Source organism: Lepisma saccharinum, chromosome 2 (genome assembly GCF_977018435.1).
Source record: "Lepisma saccharinum chromosome 2, izLepSacc3.1, whole genome shotgun sequence".
Taxonomy (NCBI): domain Eukaryota; kingdom Metazoa; phylum Arthropoda; class Insecta; order Zygentoma; family Lepismatidae; genus Lepisma; species Lepisma saccharinum.
In genome coordinates this window covers 209,941,078-209,954,487 of record NC_139230.1, presented here as the reverse complement: position 1 = coordinate 209,954,487, position 13,410 = coordinate 209,941,078, and positions in this window count along the sequence as shown.

Genomic DNA, 13,410 nt, shown 5'->3' with positions numbered 1-13,410 from the left:
GTGAACTTCCGCTGGTTTTCCCTTTGCAAATCGGACAGGGTGTTGAGGAAGAGGATAAGGGAGGAGATGAAGAGGCAGAAGGAGCAGCGGGTCAACCCTTTGTCCAGTGGACTGACTTTCATCAGAGACGCCTTCAGACCATTTGCTTCTAGAAACAAGCAGCTGAAAACTAGGAAGAGGCCCATTGAAGGTACGAGATTTTTAATTGTTTCTTGTGTTCATCCTATGGTAATCATGACATGTTTCTAAATATCTGTTTCAATTATCGGTGGAATAATTTTGATAATGCAATAAATAAAAGTGGATTATTCAGACGGAAAAGGAAAATTTCTGTATTTTTTTTACCATTTAGTCTTTTATTTACTATTTTTATTACGGTTCATAAATTTGCTTCATTATATTTTCCTCCATCTGTAGTTTAGTGTGTGTGCAATTTATACTAAAATTTGTATTTACAACTTTCCATTTTCTCTTTTCAGAGCTTTCATTGGTTGCTGACACTGCACAGGGACATGGGGAAACACGAATGATCACCTTCGAGGTAAAGCCGAAGAAAGCAAAGAGGAGTTTCCAGTTTCATTTTGGTAAAAAGAACCAGAAGTCTAGATTGATGAGATTGTGAATTATGAGGACCTGGTACCTAGAGTTCTTTTGTTGCTGTTAGCTATATACATGTATTTTGTGTCGAAATAAATGTACACTGCTGAAAATTCTGCATATTCATTTCCTTAATTTACCATAGTTAATTTTCCCCCTTGCCATGAAAAAAATATTTTGATTGAAACGTCTATTGTAAACGAGCCGGAGTGGTCGGCACAGCGGGTTCGAATCCCGGCCTGGGCGTTCTTTGTGAGTGTCACTCATTGGCATCTTCGCGATTAGCCAAAAGTAGTAGAAATGCGAAGTAAAAAATCAATCAATCTATTGTAAGCGTATGGTATATAATTTGTTGTATGTGATTTGACTTTCGAAAACCAAAAAGTGATTTCACTTTTTCGGCCTTGCCTTCACTATCTTGCCATTTACGGTTTATTATTATTGTCTGATACTTTTGTTTGTATAAATGTTGTTATTATTCTGTTCTCATGGAAGTGTGTGCATACGATGTTTGCACGGTGAAAGGGTATACTTAAAATTGCACGCTAAATTATAATGATAATATTGGCTTTCAAAGTAAAAAAGTTGGAATTTTAAGTTCTAAACGATGCAATTGCGAGATAATAGCATCGACCTTGATTAATTATGCTCCTGGGGTTTATTTGTACAGGGCTCACTCATTTATTTCTATTATTACAATTTTTCCACATGCAATTTTAAGTTTATTTATACCGTTGTGCCAAACACAGGGAGAGGGAAAACTTCAAAATGAGGAAATGGTATGGAAATAGAAGTATGTTGTCTTCTATGAAAATACCACCCCAGCATGTATAATGACTAATATATACCTCAGGATCCAGGAGGTTGACAAAAATACTCTTATGGAGAAATTTGGGGGGAGAGGGGCTCAAGTAATGCCTAGGCCACCCCATGTTAACAACACTTTCACGGCGTGTTGAGAACATGAAGGCGTTGTCCTAAAGTTGTTTTTCTGAACCGTCTTCTACCCCTTTTTTACGTAATTTACGATAATAACGTATTTGATACTACTACTACTACTACTACTAATAATAATAATAATGTTATTCTTGTCATTATTATTATTATTTTTTATTGGTACGTTTGTCCTCCTCCGTGGCCGTGCGGTTTAAAGCACCTTGCTTTGGACGGCGGCTGCGGGACGGCATGGGTTCGATCCCGGCTTCTGTCTCCGAGAATTTTCGCCCCGTGGCCGGTGGCAACCCACCATCGTGAGGAAATTGGGGAGCTCCGAGTGAATGAGCGTAATCCGGTCGCGAAGTCCTACAACGGCTGAGGGTTGGTCGGGCCGACCACCCGTCCCCCTAGTCTGGCTGCAGAACTCAAGGCCCCCGCGTGGGAGGGAGGCCAGCAGTCGGTAGGTAAGCCAAGGCCAAATATTAGGCTGTATTATTGGTACGTTTATCCTGGTATCTGTTTACGAGTAAAATTGTTGGAATCGGTTCATCGACTTAAAAAAAAAAAAAAAATCGGAGTCACAAGAATGAAAGATGAGAACCACTGGTATAGCAGACGGACAAGAGAAGTAGGACTCTAACGTACACCACTCTTGTTTCCTGAGTTTAACTTTCCTTGTCTCGCTGTCCCCATCTCCATTTCTGTATCATTTTTATTCCCTTCTTCGTTTATTTTCTTGATGTCATAAAACCGTGCAAAACCAAACCGCCAGTTCGGCTTTTCCTTTCATTCGAGAAATCACTGTACATGGAGGTCGAAAATGGTGTGTATTAATATTTATGGGGGGAAGCAGTAATAAGCTCCCTTCGGTGGCAACAGGGGTGGTGAACCACTCCAGAGTAATTTTCTTTTTGTTCTTATGTTGGCATTCCTGCGAAAATTATCGATTACGATTACGTAATCTTTCTCTGTAAAAAAAAAGGTAAAGTGTTCCCCTGTGCTTAGCACCACGCCATGAAGGCGTATAGGGGGTGTGGGGGTAACGCCCCACACTTTCTTGATCCGGTCGTGAGTGGGGGTGATGTGATCAGCATCACGCCCCTGACCACCTTTACCCCCCAGGGTTTCCCCTAGTGTTGCCCACGAGACGAGACGAGACTTTGGTCTGTCCCGTCCCGTCTCGTGAAAATGCTGTCTCGTCTCGTGTCTCGTCTCGAAAATATTCGTTTGTCCCGTCTCGTGTCCCGTCTCGAAGGGTTCTGTCTCGTCTCGTCTCGTCCCGTCTCGTTTTGTCCCGTCTCGTCTCGTAAAGGTGATCCGGGATATCATGCCAACAAAAGTCAAAAGTAGCAGAAACACGAAATATTTTTCCGGAAAGTGGGATAAAGCTCCAAATATTTTACCCATTGCGTGGTGAGAATAAGTAAGGTTCGTTAATCATGAGGACATTAATATTAAAAATGCAGTTTGTTGGTTACTTATTGTTAGGTATCTTATGAAATCTACCTTGTGGTTTTTCTCGCTTCATACAACTGTCTATCCATCGTACATTTATACCAAGTTTGTTAGAACCTGTCCCGTTTCCCACGCTAGCGATCGCTCGACAGTTTTGGTGTCAATGAGAAACGAGAAGCCAGAAGAGAGGAGCTTACGTAGACGCTGTTGTCACGTTGCGTATTTTAATTTGTTGCCTGGCTTTGGCTTTCCCCAGCACGGAGTTCAGGCGGTCTTCAGCAGCAACACCGCTTGGTTTATGCTAGAAAAGCCAGCAATCAGCTAGCGTGGGAAGCGGGACAGGTTGTAACAAGCACGGTATAAGTGAGTGCTCTTTTTCATTACTGCTATACCTTTTGGAAGTCTTGAAATGTTTTCCAATAGACCTTCTTTCTTTCTGAATGTCGAACTTCCGTGCACTATGAAAATGTACATTTTTTCTTTAAATTCTAAGCTTGGCGCTGGGGAGCAACAAAAAAGTTTTTAAATATGTAGTACGAACACAAAAGACTATTTAAAATTTCAATATTTAGTATATTACAAATAGAAAGCATTTATTGTTCTTAATATTGTTAAAATCTTCTATGACATAAGTTTCAAAAAGTGTTTCTTTGTTATATTGTGCTGTTTCTTATGCTCAGCTTATGACGCACATACTTCTTTGTTTTCCCTTTAGCCTCTAAGTCCGGTACCACCACCGCTTGATCTAATTTATCCTTTGGCAGGCAAGCATCTAGAAATATATGTCGGGGGAGGGTGTCCGAGCCAAGTGTTTCAGAAAAAAATATAATAATAACATTAACGACAACAATTAAGAAAATGTTTAAATTAATACATTAATATAATTCATATGTAAATTAATCAATTCTATTATTGTTATTGCATGAAATGTTACAAAGATGGTAGAAGAATAGTAATATAACAGCTCGAATATTAGCTAATATCTAGCTTACGTGTAGTTAAGATCGTCAAAATCTGAATAAAAACAGCTGTCCTGGCAAGAAAATTAATGTCAAAAAAGGTGATGAATTGAATATTTGCTGAATAACAAAAAAACATGTTACATCCAGTTGACGAAAAATAAAGTTCCTGATTAATATTTTATGCTCATTATTATAAGTAGTAGCGTACATAAATCTTCATTCAAAGCAGTATGATCCCAATAGAATCTTTGTTTTCTAGTAAGTTCGGCAGGAATATGTAACCCTCGATTATGATAAACAAATATTTTTTTTGTTTAGTTAGAGCAAGGCCCCAGGAGGATGCAAGAAGCCGTTCCTGCAAAAGTGTATGTTGTACGAAGCGAAGAACCGTGACAAAACCACCACGTATGAAAGGCAAACCTGCATTTATTTTATATCGCACATTTACAGAGCCGTGCCTCCTGAAGTTATAAAAATCCCAACTTCAATAATTCTTTTAGACATGATATAGTTGAAAAAAATATGTTTAGATGCACCAAAAGTGCATCATTATCAGATTATGCATATAACGTGTTATTGGAATCTACATATTTGTGTAAATTGGGTGCCTCCCCGATGTCGTAGTAATAACGTCGAGGTCTTGTAATCAAGGGTCCCTCCCGTTCGATACCCAATGGAGGCACAAAGTGGATCGGGTCGCACTTTAAACTGTAGGTCGGTTCGCGATTTAGCCTATTTGTGAATCAAGTGGACTTAAAAAAACCTAAAAAAAAAACAATATCAACCTTAAGAATATTAGAATCCACTAATTCACCCGCAGGTAAGTCAAATTTCACATATCCCTCTTCATCCTCGATCATAGACTTCATGCAATACTCTTGTGTTGCATCCCACCAGGTGCGAAAAATGTGAAGTTATTATTTCCTTGTACTGCGTTATTTCTTTTCATAACAGTAAGGCTAAATTCTCGTTTTATATGAACTTTTAAAAAAATCACATTTTTCTTTTACTAGAAAAGATTGTAAAATTAGTAAACAATAAACCGTATTTCGATTTATCACATTCGAGACAGTGAACAATTACATTCAATATCTTATTAAAGCGCTGGTCTGTCATGGGGCAGTTTGCAACATTGTGGGGTAAGTTGCAACATCTGTTGCAACTTGCCTCACCGACATGTTTGATTACGAAAGCTATTCTTGCCTCCACAAAATTTGCATAACATAAAAAGCAATATCACTTTCCACACCTTCAATAAACATGCTTTCAATTGACCACATGTCGCATGCTGTGGTCATTTATAGGAATTGCGTATTCAAAATTGTAAGAGATTCATATTAAAAATTACTCACCGTCCTCAATATTCTTCTTTCTTCCTCCACTCTGACAACATCTGAAAAACTGGCGTACCGAACGGTTCATCAGACACACCTACCAACGTGTGTCGGAACGACAGTAAGCGCAACGCAGTAGAGCCATCCTACATAACAGAAAAAGCACTGTTGCAACGTGCCTCTTTTGTATTTGATACAGAGTCTGAAGAAGACCTTGCTAGAAGGTTGAAACGTTACGTTAGTTTATGTTTTTAATAAAATAAATTACTGCCTTGGTCAGCATATTTAGTTTTTCATAATCATGGAAACAAGGCTTAATGGAGTTATTATGCATAATGTTAAAAAGCACCACTATAATTCTTTACTATCCATCTTGATATCAACAACACTGAGCAACTACAATATTCGGCCGGCCTGGCTCTTGTAACTCTCAACATGGAAATGTGTTGTTTCTGCGCAAGGCAACAGTAAAATCTATCTTATTTGTAATGTTAACTCGACGGAGAAAACTGTGGTAAAGCACTGACAGAATATTTTCTTAGTGATAAAAACCACTTCCTATTCTAGTAATCACGTTTCTTTTCCAATCAATTATCTCATAGCAGACACAGACGCGCCCTAATACCAAATGCAGTCAACACGAAGTTCAGACGACAGGACGAGCCGAACCACGACGTCACAACATGGCGCAGGTGTGTTTTGTGCGTAACGCCCGGCTCAAAAATTTGAAAGTAAATTTTCTATCTAAAAATGAACGTGAGAAATTGTCGATCGTATAGATTATAAAAATGGTCTTTAAAAAAAGTAGTGGAAATGTCCATTAGAAGACAAAGAACCAGAAATTATTATTGTCAGCTTTTGTTATATTCATGAGAAAGGGGAGACCTCATTCTCAAGTGTTGATTTAAAAGAACACCCGTTCTTTCCTATGTGTGTGTCTCTTTTGTTTCACTGCAAAAAAAAAAAAAGGAGAAGAAGAAGAATTATTGTCATCTTTAATATGTATTATCTGTATTAGTCCATTTAATAATCATCAGAATATTACCTGTATTTTATCTTGAACGCAATCTGTGTATCTCAACATAGCAAGGAGTGTTCCTATTAGCAAAGCAGCCATTTCTAATTGGTCAAACACTACAAACACTGAAATCTTTCAAATTATACTGTGATGTCTAATCTCCCCCATCGTCCTTCGAGCTTGACTGTCACAATTGAATGGGACATACCGGAACCAAGTGTCTCACATGTAGTGACAATAATAATAATAGAAATAACAATAGATTTGTTTATAATTAATATGTTAATAAGATTATTGTGTCTAATTATAATAATACTATTATAACAGGTAGATTAATTATCTGAACAGCTAAAAATATGATGTAAGAATAGAGATGTAACAACAGGTATTTATTATCTAGGATCTGTCTAGTTACTATCACTAAGATTTGTATAAAACAGCAACCTTACCAAGGAAATTAATGTCAAGAACAATCTTAAATGGATTCTTTATTGAATAGTTCAAAGGTGGTTAGATCCAGCTGGTGAAAAGTAAAGTTCTTGATCATTATTTTTATGCGTATTGTTATTATTATTAGTGAGTGGTATTCATGATTGTTCGCAGGGATTGTTCATGCAAAGCTACACAATCACAATCTACTCTTTACCTTAGTGCAAGTTGCTTCGGAAAAAAATCAATTTCATGTTATACAACAGTAAACAAGTGTTTTGCTTATTTAATTCTTTTGGAGTTGGTAAGTCTTTCGGGTTTATGGACCACCAATAATACGTCCTTGGGGTCATACGGTGTTCCTGCATTGGTGAAGGAGCTCTCTACAGAGAAGAGGCACGAAATAGAACTTTCTCTCTGAAGCATTTCAAAAAACCTGGAGATTTATTTCAGTCACAACGTTAAGTGTTCCATCCTGGAAAGATCAATCGAATCTAGAGCACCTTGCCAGTCCTAGAGGTCTCTTACCATTACGTTTTCCAACAAGAATCTTGTAAATTCTTCTTTCCTCTCTCATGGATGTCACATGTTAAACCCATATATGCCATCTTGATATTATCTAGTTTTGTCTACTCATCTATTTCTTCAACTTTCTTGGGCCCAAACGTTTTCTGTGAAATGCAAGCATACATGAGATAAGAAGATTTTTCTCCAAGAAAAATGCATTTCACTATGCAGGCATTCAAGATAGACCGGGTGCATTAACAAGGCTTGATTTTCTCGAAAAACATGCAGCAACCAGTTGATTCATCGTTGAACACTACTCGGAAGTGAAAGCCTTGCACTAAATAAAAAGTACGAGGGCAAATCCGATGTAATGCTTACATCGAACCTTGCAGTTTTGTCTGCCTTTACAAATTCTGAAAATGAAAAATAACCCCGAATTACTTTATACAATTCCAATACCGCAGGTAATCTTAAAAAATCGGTAATATTTATTAACAAATAAATAAATGTCCGAAACCCTAACACAGCCTTCAAATAATACCCAAATCAAAAATTGAATATATGTAAAGAGTTTTTCATTCGTAAGGATGCGGTGCTAGCATTACATTTATTAACCTTCCAGTAGTTTACACATTTATTATAACATTATTTTTCGCGCAATCCACAACCTGGACAATATTAAAGTTCGTCCCGTTACATTTCGTAAGAATAACACTTCGACAAAAAATAAACATTTGCAAGAACGAACTAATGTAAACGCTTGTGATGATTAATCGTCTACCACCTATTATTTTATGCTTGAGTCAAGCTTCGGAAAGAATATCATTATTGCATCTTGCTTGAAAAAGAAACGTCTGTTAGCCGAGAAGGAGGAGTTTATTGTTTACAATCACTTGTTTGGACAAGAAAAATATCCTATCATTCTTTCATAATTCATATTATGTTTTTTCTACACCAAAGTTACATTCACTAAATGTCCCCTTGGCGATTTAAAATAAAATAAACATATATTACATTGTTACCGACAAAGCCACAAAACGAACTTGTTGGCAAAAATACAAAAACAACATATCCGGTTTCTATTTATTATTCAGTGAACGTTATTTGGTGTAAACATAAGGATTACCTATTGTACTTTTCTTCAAAAGTTATCATTCAGTTTTCGAATTAAAGAAAGATTATGCACAAAGTTTACAAAATACCACAAAACTCACCGCCTCTATTTTGGAGTATATTATGGGATGAGAAGGACGCTGTTTTCCACCAAAGATTAGCATGACTCATGACGGTTTTCCAGGAACCATTTCAACTCAACACAGTTTCTAGTTCTGAAGTCTATGACTTAAGACCACAAATGTGTGGTATATTCATATTTATTTTCATTTAGTTATTCACATAAAATGATGGAGATGAAATCAAATATATAATACAATTTCGAAACAAGGAGAAATATCTCGTGAAAGTAAACATCAGTAAACAAACATTTCCAATGAAGCAACATGTAACATGCGACTGTGACGCACGGTGTTACAGAACAAAAGGATGTGGAGCATGCGTTATGTACCTTATTTGTCGCACGACGTCAGGGCGTACTTGGAAGGTGCATGAGGGAGTATTCCCCTTCTTGTTGTTAATTTTTTACTCTTGGGGGGAAACTCTGTGTATAAAGTATCTGGTGCATCAAGAGAAGTTATTCAGATCACCTCTCCCCGGGATTTTTACACATCGCAGCAGACGAACATGAAAACCTCCTTCTCATATTTCTACGGCGAGAAATAGTAGTCAGTTAGTAAGACACGCGATGTTATTAGTTCAGGCCTCCTAATATAAAATTATATGATTTGCAATGTTCTATTTTATGCCGTTTAATTCTGGGTGAGCGGGCTTCCATTCGTGGAAATTATTGATTCATATTCATATTCTATACCACTATAATATGGCTGATTGTCGAAACACGAGACCGTAACTACGCAAAGGTCATAATTATTTATTTATTTATTCGCATTATAATGTTCATATGAATTTTTCACAGATTATCGATATCAAATTTAGGAAAAACGCTTGCAGAAAAAACTTCTCACTTTTGCCAAAACGCTTGGAAAAATTACCACCCACCCTTCACCTTGCCAAGTGAAAGGTCAAGAGCGCCAGCCTATCAGAATGGACTTCGCCGAGTGAAAGTAACCTTATATTAAGGGATGCTCACATTCTGACCGCACTTGTAACCTGGCTGTGATCCTCTGAGCGTGTTATTCTGCATATCCTGTGAGCTATGGAAAACTTCTACTCGCTGCTTCTTGCAATGGGCGTAAGCTGTGTTGCTTCGGAAGACAAGATGGATATCCTTGGAAGTCTGCCCCCGGAAATTGCCATTATTATTCTGAGGTACGTTTACGTTATTGCAATTGTATTATTTTGAACATAGTCCCCTTGTATATTATGAAATGTTATCGTTCGGTTATAAATCTTTTGGTTGTTTGTCAAGTGACTTCAGATATTGGTAGGATTTTGTATCGTGGAGCTTTGTTTTAAGTTTCGAACGTTGTCTGAATGGGGGGGGGGCGCTTAATTTAAGATGTGGATGTGGAGAAGATTCTCACATGCTCTTGTGTTCCTTTACGATTAAATAAATAGTTTTAGATAACTTCTAGAATATTTAGCCTGTGTACTGAATAATTTTTACCTATTCTACTTCACTTTATAGTAATTCGGATCTGCTTTGATGTGTGCATTTTCCCAGAATTTATTTAAGGGTTTTGAAAGAAGAAAACCTAATCCAGAGTGCCCATCGAAAGAATAAATAAATAGCCTATTGCGTTCAGGGATATACACATTTTGGCTCCTATTCATCTTACTCAAATGTTTTGAAAGCGTAATCGTCCATGCCCCCCTCAATTATATTGTAATGTAATTTTTAGTGTGGATCATGATGCTCATCATATTACATCTAATATATTCTTTATCATTTCAGGACCCTTGATAGCCGTTCCTTGCTGGCTGCAGCCCTCGTGAACTTCCGCTGGTTTTCCCTTTGCAAATCGGACAGGGTGTTGAGGAAGAGGATAAGGGAGGAGATGAAGAGGCAGAAGGAGCAGCGGGTCAACCCTTTGTCCAGTGGACTGACTTTCATCAGAGACGCCTTCAGACCATTTGCTTCTAAAAACAAGCAGCTGAAAACTAGGAAGAGGCCCATTGAAGGTACGAGATTTTTAATTGTTTCTTGTGTTCATCCTATGGTAATCATGACATTTTTCTAAATATCTGTTTCAATTATCGGTGGAATAATTTTGATAATGCAATAAATAAAAGTGCATTATTCAGACGGAAAAGGAAAATTTCTGTATTTTTATACTATTTAGTCTTTTATTTACTATTTTTATTACGGTTCATAAATTTGCTTCATTATATTTTCCTTTATCTGTAGTTTAGTGTGTGTGCAATTTATACTAAAATTTGTATTCACAACTTTTCATTTTCTCTTTTCAGAGCTCTCATTGGTTGCTGACACTGCACAGGGACATGGGGAAACACGAATGATCACCTTCGAGGCAAAGCCGAAGAAAGCAAAGAGGAGTTTCCAGTTTCATTTTGGTAAAGAGAACCAGAAGTCTAGATTGATGAGATTGTGAATTATGAGGAACTGGTACCTAGAGTTCTTTTGTTGCTGTTAGCTATATACATGTATTTTGTGTCGAAATAAATGTACACTGCTGAAAATTCTGCATATTCATTTCCTTAATTTACCATAGTTAATTTTCTCCCTTGCCATGCATAAATTATTTTGATTGAAACGTCTATTGTAAACGAGCCGGAGTGGTCGGAACAGCGGGTTCGAATCCCGGCCTGGGCGTTCTTTGTGAGTGTCACTCATTGGCATCTTCGCGATTAGCCAAAAGTAGTAGAAATGCGAAGTAAAAAATCAATCAATCTATTGTAAGCGTATGGTATATAATTTGTTGTATGTGATTTGACTTTCGAAAACCAAAAAGTGATTTCACTTTTTCGGCCCTGCCTTCACTATCTTGCCATTTACGGTTTATTATTATTGTCTGATACTTTTGTTTGTATAAATGTTGTTATTATTCTGTTCTCATGGAAGTGTGTGCATACGATGTTTGCACGGTGAAAGGGTATACTTAAAATTGCACGCTAAATTATAATGATAATATTGGCTTTCAAAGTAAAAAAGTTGGAATTTTAAGTTCTAAACGATGCAATTGCGAGATAATAGCATCGACCTTGATTAATTATGCTCCTGGGGTTTATTTGTACAGGGCTCACTCATTTATTTCTATTATTACAATTTTTCCACATGCTATTTGAGTTTATTTATACCGTTGTGCCAAACACAGGGAGAGGGCAAACTTCAAAATGAGGAAATGGTATGGAAATAGAAGTATGTTGTCTTCTATGAAAATACCACCCCAGCATGTATAATGATTAATATATACCTCAGGATCCAGGAGGTTGACAAAAATTCTCTTATGGTGAAATTTGGGGAGAGAGGGGCTCAAGTAATGCCTAGGCCACCCCATGTTAACAACACTCACGGCGTGTTGAGAACATGAAGGCGTTGTCCTAAAGTTGATTTTCTGAACCGTCTTCTACCCCTTTTTTACGTAATTTACGATAATAACGTATTTGATACTACTACTACTACTACTAATAATAATAATAATAATGTTATTCTTGTCATTATTATTATTATTTTTTATTGGTACGTTTGTCCTCCTCCGTGGCCGTGCGGTTTAAAGCACCTTGCTTTGGACGGCGGCTGCGGGACGGCATGGGTTCGATCCCGGCTTCTGTCTCCGAGAATTTTCGCCCCGTGGCCGGTGGCAACCCACCATCGTGAGGAAATTGGGGAGCTCCGAGTGAATGAGCGTAATCCGGTCGCGAAGTCCTACAACGGCTGAGGGTTGGTCGGGCCGACCACCCGTCCCCCTAGTCTGGCTGCAGAACTCAAGGCCCCCGCGTGGGAGGGAGGCCAGCAGTCGGTAGGTAAGCCAAGGCCAAATATTAGGCTGTATTATTGGTACGTTTATCCTGGTATCTGTTTACGAGTAAAATTGTTGGAATCGGTTCATCGACTTAAAAAAAAAAAAAAAATCGGAGTCACAAGAATGAAAGATGAGAACCACTGGTATAGCAGACGGACAAGAGAAGTAGGACTCTAACGTACAGTGGTGGAAAAAAGTTCTTCCCCATAAGACTTTAATGGCAGTAAATAATGCCGGAAGAGTAGGCAACACACATTGCACCATTAGGTGATCGGGTGATTCTGTCTGTCTCAAGAGCAACTCGTCTTTCATGCAATAGCCAACACACACAGGAAAGGTGGGAATGTCACGTGACTTGTCAGGTGGAATGTTGTTCGTCAGAAAATCGCCTTTTCTCAAGCCAGGTCGCAGAACCGACAAGAGCTACACGTTATATCTCCGAAAATGATTCCCCTAGAAACGTTGAACGAAACGCTAAAACAATTCTTGCCTTAATTACTGTATGTGCCGCAGTAGCACAGTCGTTAGGGCGTTTTATTACCATGCGAGAGATCTGGGTTCTATCCCCGACGGGGGATAATCGGGATTTTGTCCACCTGTCCAAACTGCTTCGGTGCCCACCCAGCGTCGTATAAAGTGGGTACCTGGAGGAAACTCTGGGGAAGGGGGGGTAAGGCGGCCAGGGGCGTGGTGCTGATCACATCATTCCCACCTTCGGCCTGATGAAGAAAGCGTGGGGCCCTGACTCCACTAACTCCACACCCCCTACACGCCTTCATGGCTTGGTGCAAAGCACAAGGTAGGACTTTGCATTTTAATTTACTATACATCCCAATTTTGTCGTAACAAAATTTCCCAATCTCTACGTGGGCTTTCTTCCAAGTTCCGTAGGGATGTGAATAGGCTCCAATATTTCTTGACACAATTCATACATGTTACATTTCCTTATAAGAACAACAGCCGATATATTGTGTGTGCGTGTGTGTAGGGGGGGGGGGTATAATCCAAACATGTGAGGTGATCCTTTTACCACTACTCCATTCTCAGAAATAAATCGCAATTCCACACACTGAATATGCAGCACTTTCTACATCTTAGCATGCAAATGTCTACATAGTAGCAAAGTAATATGTGGAAAGAGAAAAATTAACGATTTGTAACGGCACTCTGGA